Raw genomic sequence first — 7,794 nt, 5'->3', positions numbered from 1 at the left:
GCTTTTTAAACCTACAAAATGGCGGTGCCCTCCCGACGGCAAAAGTCCACAACTTGGCGCACCTTTCTCCTCACCTTCTCCGTTTGTTCCCCAGCCACTGTGCACTGTCTTTCATACAGTCCCTGGCTAGTAGGGTGATTTTTGGGTTAATTCTTAGGTCCTACCGCCACTCGGGAATCTCCAAGCCATGTCGTCTGTGCTGTCAGGGTTGCTCAGTCCACTGCCAGACCACAGCTCCGTCTGTCTCCTTTTTTGGTATTTTCACGCAAATTCTTCTGCTAGTTGGGGTTTATTCCACTTTTGTATCCTTCCCTTCAAGGCTCACGGGTCCAAGATTATCTTCTGTGTCTGTGTTAATTGGTTTCCCTTTTCTTTGTTGAAGAGCGTCTGTGCAGTCCTTGTGCCTAGTTTGCCATCTTGCCGGTTTTACAATACTTTTAAGGCTGTGGAGTATGTGATTTAACAACTCCCTTGAGTTTGATGACTATTCCCTGACCCTATTGCATCTAATGAATCAAACTTTCTTTCTGATTTTTCTCAAAATTTTAACTCTGGATTGCCTAAGTAAGAAGCTATGGAAATAAGAACAAAGGTCTTTGTGAGAAACGTTGACTCTCCACCTCACCACCACATATGTGCCCATTTACCTTTTTTTGGCAGTCATTAGCTTTCTCAGTGCCAGTTTTAGGTACTGCTCCCTGTTATAATACACTCAGAAACAAACAATAAACAAATAAATCAATTGGCATCTATTGTTTCCAACTCATGGTGACACACATGTATTTTAGAATAGAACTACACTCTATAGGATTCTCAGTGGCTGTGATCTTTTGGAAAGAGACGGCCAGGCCTTTCTCTGAGGCAACTTTGGGTGGATTTGAACTTCAACTGTTATGGTTTATTGCCCAGCACTTAACTCTGTGAGCCACCCAGGGGCTCCTTATACCCTCAAAGGAAAGCCAGACCCCCACAGAAGCTAATACCTCTTGGCTTTGTCACAGCCATGATCCCTGCTTTTAATTCTCAGAGGAAAAGGTATAGAGACCCACAATACTCCCTCCTGGCCACCAGGAACTCCCTGAAACTCTCCCCAACTTCCTCAAACTCCTCTGCCACCTACTGATTCTCAGGCTCTGACCTTTTCTTTCCAGACCTGAATGCTTCGCATCATCCCAGAGCTCCCAAATGCCAGTACCCTAGTGCAGCAGCACCATCTTCCTAAACCCTGGGCAGGACCCTCTTCTCTCACAGGAGCTTAATCCTTAGCTGCCAGGTGGAAACTCACAAGTCTGCATTAGCAAGGCTAGCCCCACAATCACACACTGAAGATAGTCAGAACAATACTTATAAAACCTACCTTAGAGATGGGAAATATGAGTTTTAGGAGTTGTTACAAATTGAACTGTATTCCCCAAAATTCATGTTGAAGTATCTGTGGATGTGACCTTATTGAAAAAAAAAGTTTTTAACAATGTTGTCTTAGTCATCTGTTGTTGTTGTTGCTATGTGCTGCCGAGTCAGACCCGACTCATAGCAACCCCTCCTTGGGTTTCTGAGACGATATCACTACAGAAGTAGATTGCCCAACCTTCCTTCTGAGGAGTGGCTGGTGGGTTTGAACCATTAGCCTTCTGGTTAGCAGTCAATTGCCTTAGGCACTGTGCTACCAGAGTCTAGTACTGCTATAACAGAAATACCACAAATGATGGCTTTAAGAAACCAAAATTTATTTCTTACACTTTGGGAGATTAGCAGTATGAATTCAGAGTGCTAACTCTGGGGAAAATTTTCTCTCTGTGTCAGATCTGGGGTAAGGTCATTGTCTCTTTTCAACATCTGTAGGGCTCATGTTCCTTGTAGATTTTCATGTGTCTTGGCATCAACTTTTCCCTGGTCTAGGATGTCTCCAGTGTAGGAATCTTGGCTCCAAGGATGTGCTCCACTCGTGGTTTGACTTTCTTGGTGGTAGTCAAGTCCCTCCATCTTTGTTGGCATCTCTTTCTTTTTATCTCTGTAAGATAAAAAGTGATACAGGCCACACCTCAGGGAAATCACTTTACATCAGATCAGGGCTGTGAACAGAAAAAAGGCAGTTTCATCCCACCCTAAACCCTTTTAAATTGCTTGCCTGATCACATCAGATTACATCATAGGATGATTACATCATTACACAGTTACCAAACCTCTGATAACCTTGGCTCAACCAAGCTGACACATATTTTGGAGGGACACAATTCAATTCATGACAGATGTTATTAGATAACATGAAGGTATATAAGAGTATTGTGGATCTAATCCACTCTGAGTGGTGTCCTAAAAGAGGAGAAGAGACACAGGAAGACACACAGAGGGAAAATGACCATGTGACTATGGAGTTATGTTACAGCTGCAAGCCAGGGAATGCAAGGGGCTACCAGAAGCTGAGAGAGACAAGAAGGGCTCTTCTCCTAAAACCTTCAGAGAAAATGTGGGTGGGCCTGCTGACACTCTGAATATGGACTATTAGCCTCCGGAAATGTAAGACAAAAAATAAATGGTGTTTAAAGCTATTAAATTTGTGGCACTTTCTTATGGCAACTCTAGGAAACTAATACAAAGGAGTTTGTAACCTTTAAAGGGTCATGCAGAAAATCAAGGGGGAGAATCTGGACTCTTGACAGTAAGCTCAGGAATCACCCCCCAACATCACAGCTGGCTGTCACAGTGCCCAAAAACAAGTCACCTGGACTCTAGTCCATTCTCCCACCTAAGACTCCTCTGTAACATCCTCGACAAAAAAAAGCTCAACATTGCTTTGATTTCTCGCACCCATCTAGTAACAGGGAAATTAGTGCAAAGGCAGTCTGTGCATCCTGTGGCCAGAGATTTCTTCTTATCTGGGGTCAAACTCCAGATAAGCTTATCTGATGGTCATCTCAGCACAAATCTCATACCCACTGCCCTCCGCACAATGTCTTTATGCCTATTGTGAGAGGACTTATTTGGGATCTGTTTGGTTATGAAAAGCATTTGACTGAGGAAGGTGGGGAGAAGAAATCAGAGAGAAGGAACCAGCAATGTGGGCTGGTGGAAAGTGGGAGACAGTCAGCCAGTAACATAACATGCTGGCAAAATAGTCAGGGACTTTTTTTTTTTTTTTTTTAAAGTCTAATTTCAGTTTTGGGAGCTCTGTTGGCATAATGCCTAAGGCATTTGACTGCTAACCAGAAGGCTGGTGGTTCAAACTGACCAGCCGCTCCTCAGAAGGAAGGTTGGGTGATGTACTTCCGTAGTGATATCGCCTTGGAAACCCAAGGAGGGGTTGCTATGAGTCAGATCCAACTTGACAGCCATGAGTTTTGCTTCGAATTTCATTTCGAACTTTTCTTTAACCTTATGCTGTCAATTCATGGACACATGCATACACATGCCACCAAAGAAACTTTGTTAAGAGTTTACTATACAGAATGCCTGGTGCTGGTAATGTCTGGGAAAATTAAGAGAAACAAGACTTGGTTTCCAACAGCATTGTATGTTTGTATGTGTGTGTGTGTGTGTGTGTTTGTGTGTGTGTGGTAAGGAAGAACAGGAGGGATGCAAGATTGTAGTGAAATGTAGAGCCCAGTGGGTTGGAGAGTCCAACAAGAACAAGGTATCTGAGAGTTATATAAGAACATTAGCCTTAGAAGTTGTAGAGAAAGCTCTGGACCTCTACAACCCATGGGTTGTGTGGTCCTGTCCAAAAGGAACAGGACCCCAGAGCTGAGAGCTAGGTTACATTTGACATTATTACATTATTTTAATTAATCCATAATATCTGTTGAATTGAACCCTCAAAATTACTGTATTATTTAAGCATTAATCAGTTCTTATAAAAATTCTGACTTCTGGGATTTCTGGTAAGATGGAGGAATAAGCAGAAAGATTGCACAGACCTTTTCAACAAAGAAAAGGGGAACCAATTAACACAGATACAAAAGATAATCCTGGAGCTCTGAGCTTTGAAGGGAAGGATATAGAAGTGTACAAAACTCCAACTAGCAGAAGAATTTGCATGAAAACACCAAAAAAAGGAGACATACAGAGCTGCAGTCTGGCAGCCATCCAGATGGCACAGACAGCTTGGATGTTGCTGAGTAGTATTAGGATCTAAGAATTAACTTAGTCCTTAGCCAGGGACTGCATGGAAGACTGCTCTGGTGTCTGGTGAATAAAAGGGAAAGCAGCGAAGAGGAAGGCAGGCTGAGCTGTGGACTTTTGCCTGTCTGTAGTGTGCAGCCATTTTGAATGTTTACAAGCAGTTCAACCATTTTGGATATTTAAAGCCACAGCATTCTTCCAGATTCCAGGCACTTAAGAATAGGCTCCACTTGCAGGAACTGCAACGACATTCCAGATGTCAGTGACTGGAAAGGTGCAATATTCCCCTTGTTACTTTTATACCCCACACCCTCTTGGTGAATGGAAATGTGTCTATCCCTCATTCCCACCCACCTTCTAGGCTAGCAGTAACTCCATCCCAGTCTGTGTGCTCAGACAGAGTTTGGATGCCCTGCCCTACTTTGTTTTTTAATTTTGTTCATTTTTGTCTGTTTTAAAATTATTATTATTACTATCCTTTTTATTATTATTCTTTATTCTTCCCTTTCCAGGTTCTAGTTTTTTCTCTTTTCCCTGATTCTGGTTCCAATTTTTTTCTCTCATGGTTAATCCCATTACTTGTTTTTCTTTTTGTGTTTTTTTTCTCATTTTTTCCTCATTTTCTCCTACTTTACCTTTTTTCTCTTACTTCCCTCTCCCCAGGTATTGTGAGTTTTTTTTTTTTTTTCCTTTTTTCTTTTTTTGGTTATTGTTCCTGTGTGATTACACAGTGTGTTTTTTGTCCACTTGCTTTTGCTTTCTTCATGGTTATTCAATTTTTATTTTTGTCTACCTGAGTGGGAAACAGCAACAGTCCCCATATGACAAAATGCACCCACACTTCCTGCAGCTTCACTTACTGAGTGAGAGCCACCACTTCCTTCTCCATCAACAGGCCAATGATAAACAACCACCAAGAAGAGCCTGACTGACCCTTAGCTGCTCTTCACAAACAGTTAACAAAGATCTAAATACAACAACATCACAATGTCTTGGAGACAACAGACCATCACAGTCTACACAAAGAAGTAAGATAAGGTGGTAGAAACAAGGGAGCAGGATACAGACCCACAACACATCCCAGAAGAAGAAACTGCATTGGAACTCCCTGACAAGGAATTCAAAGGAATTATATTTAGGTATCTTCAAAGGATTGAGAGACAGATCAAGGAAAACACTGATAAAATTAAGGAAAACACAGACAAAACCCTAGAACAATTTTGGAAGAAAATACAAGAACAAAATGACAAAATATAAGAAAAATTAGAAATGATTAAAAATCTATAGATAGAAATCCAGAAGATTACTACTAAATTTTCAGAAATAGATAACAATTGAAAGGGCAAGAGTAGAATCGATGCTACAAGTTCTGGTTACCTAGTGCTGCTCTGAGAAGAATATACGACAAATGGGATGACCTTAACAAACAGTTTATTCTCTTACAGCTTGGAGGCTTTAAGTCCAATTTCATAGTGCCCTTTAGGGGTTGTGTGAAAGCCCCTCGACCTTGGGCTTCAGCTCTGCCTCTTGCACCTGGCTCACTGAAGCTAGAGGCATCTCTTCACTCAGGCAGCTACTGGCTGCTGAGGCTAACAAGTCCAAGGTCAACAAACAAACTAGCACAGTCCTGATGTTAACAAAACACATGGCAGGCCATTAATTCAAGTTCATTGGAAGTCTCAAGGTCAGCAGAGCATGGCGGGGTGCTGAACAAATATATGTCAACACTCAGGGTTCAAGTGTGCCCTATGCTAGAGACCATTCCCCAAGGCTTCTCCTTATATACAGGAAGCACATCCTAGGGCAGCTACTCAGCTGCTCACAGTAGATTCCACCACAGAGTTGATTACCAGTTTCATTGTGGGGAATACTACATCCAGCTGCCCAGCAACTCAACCAGGCCCAGCCAAGTTGACAGAGAAACTTAACAACCACACAATGGAAGAGAGAATTAACATGATTGAAGACAAATACCTGAATATTTCTTTGGAGAGGAATCAATCAGAAAAAAGATCAAAACAAAATGAAGAAAGCCTAAGGTTCATGTGGGATACCATCAAAAGGAATAACCTACGTGTCATTGGAATTCCAGAACAGCATGAGAAAAATAAAATCACTGAGAAAATTGTCCAAGATTTGTTGGAAGGAAACTTCCCTGATATGATGAAAAATGAGAATATATCCATTCAGGAAGTCCAATGAATCCCAAACAGGATAGACCCCAAAAGAAAATCACCAAGACATATATATCATCATCAAACTCATCAAAACCAAAGATAAAGAAAGAATCCTAAAAGCAGCATTGGAAAAAGGAAAAGTTACTTACAAAAGGCAACCAATAAGAATAAGCTCTGATTTCTCAGCAGATACCATACAAGTGACATGGCAATGTGATGGTATATATAAAATCCTGAAAGAGAAAAATTTCCAACCAAGAATTATATACCCAGCAAAATTGTTCCTCAAATATGATGGTGAAATTAGGAGATTTTCAGAGAAGCAGAAATTAAGGGAATTTGTTAAAACCAGACCAACCTTACAAGAGATACTAAAGGGAGTCCTTTGAACAGAGGACCAATAATAGCAAACAATAACTGACCATTAATATACAAGATGACATAACCCAGAAACCAACACAGCTATGGACACATCCAAAGTAAAATAAGCTCACAAGATTGTAAACAAGGAACCAGAGACATCAATTGGCAAATAAGGACAACTACAAACCAAAAAGAGGGAAAATACTGTGTAGTTACAGAACTTGTAAATGGTGAGGAAGTCAAGAGAGTTGCAAGACAGAATGGACTGTTCTAAACTTGGAGAGAAAATTATAAACCTCAAAGAAAAGTGATAAACCTTCACATCAAAATAAAAAAGGGGGCAGGCACAAATATTTAGCAAATACTAAAACAGTAGCAACAAAGGAAATGATAACAGGATTCATAAACATAATGAGCTCAGCACAGAAAATTATGTGGAACAAGGAAACAAGGGACAACATGAAAAAACATAACAAAATGACAGTAACCAATTCAAATTTGTCAATAATTGCATTGAATTGTAATGAATTAAATGTACCACTCAAGAGATGGAGAATTGCTGATTGAATAAGAAAAGAAAACCCATCAATATGCTGTCTACAAGAGACACATCTTAGAGAAAAAGACAAAAATAGGCTAAAAATCAAAGGTTGGAAAAAAGTATACTAAGCAAATGGCAACTGTAAAAGAGAAGGAGTGGTAATATTACTTTCTGATCAAATTGACTTTAAGACAAACACCACTATACAAGACAAGGAAGGGCATTATACAATGATTAAAGGAACAATTGAACAAGAACTTATAACCATAATAAATATCTATGAACCCAATGAACATACATAAATCAGACTTTAAAAGAGTTGAAAAGGCAAATGGATGACTCCACAGTCATAGTGGGAGACTTTAATATACCACTTTCAATGAAGCGTAGAACAACTGGAAAGAAACTCAGCAAAGATGGAGAAGAGCTAAATAATACATGACACCAACTTGAACTTATAGACATCTACACAGCACTTCACCCAACAACAGTACAATATACATTCTTTTCAAGTGAATATGGAAGGATAGACCTCCAGGATAGACCATATGTTAGGCCATAAAACAAGCCTTAATAAATTTAAAAACATTGATA

The sequence above is a fragment of the Orycteropus afer genome, unplaced genomic scaffold (assembly GCF_000298275.1).
Source record: "Orycteropus afer afer isolate SDZICR_OR568_19922 unplaced genomic scaffold, OryAfe1.0 scaffold00217, whole genome shotgun sequence".
Taxonomy (NCBI): domain Eukaryota; kingdom Metazoa; phylum Chordata; class Mammalia; order Tubulidentata; family Orycteropodidae; genus Orycteropus; species Orycteropus afer.
This window is presented reverse-complemented; position numbering follows the sequence as displayed.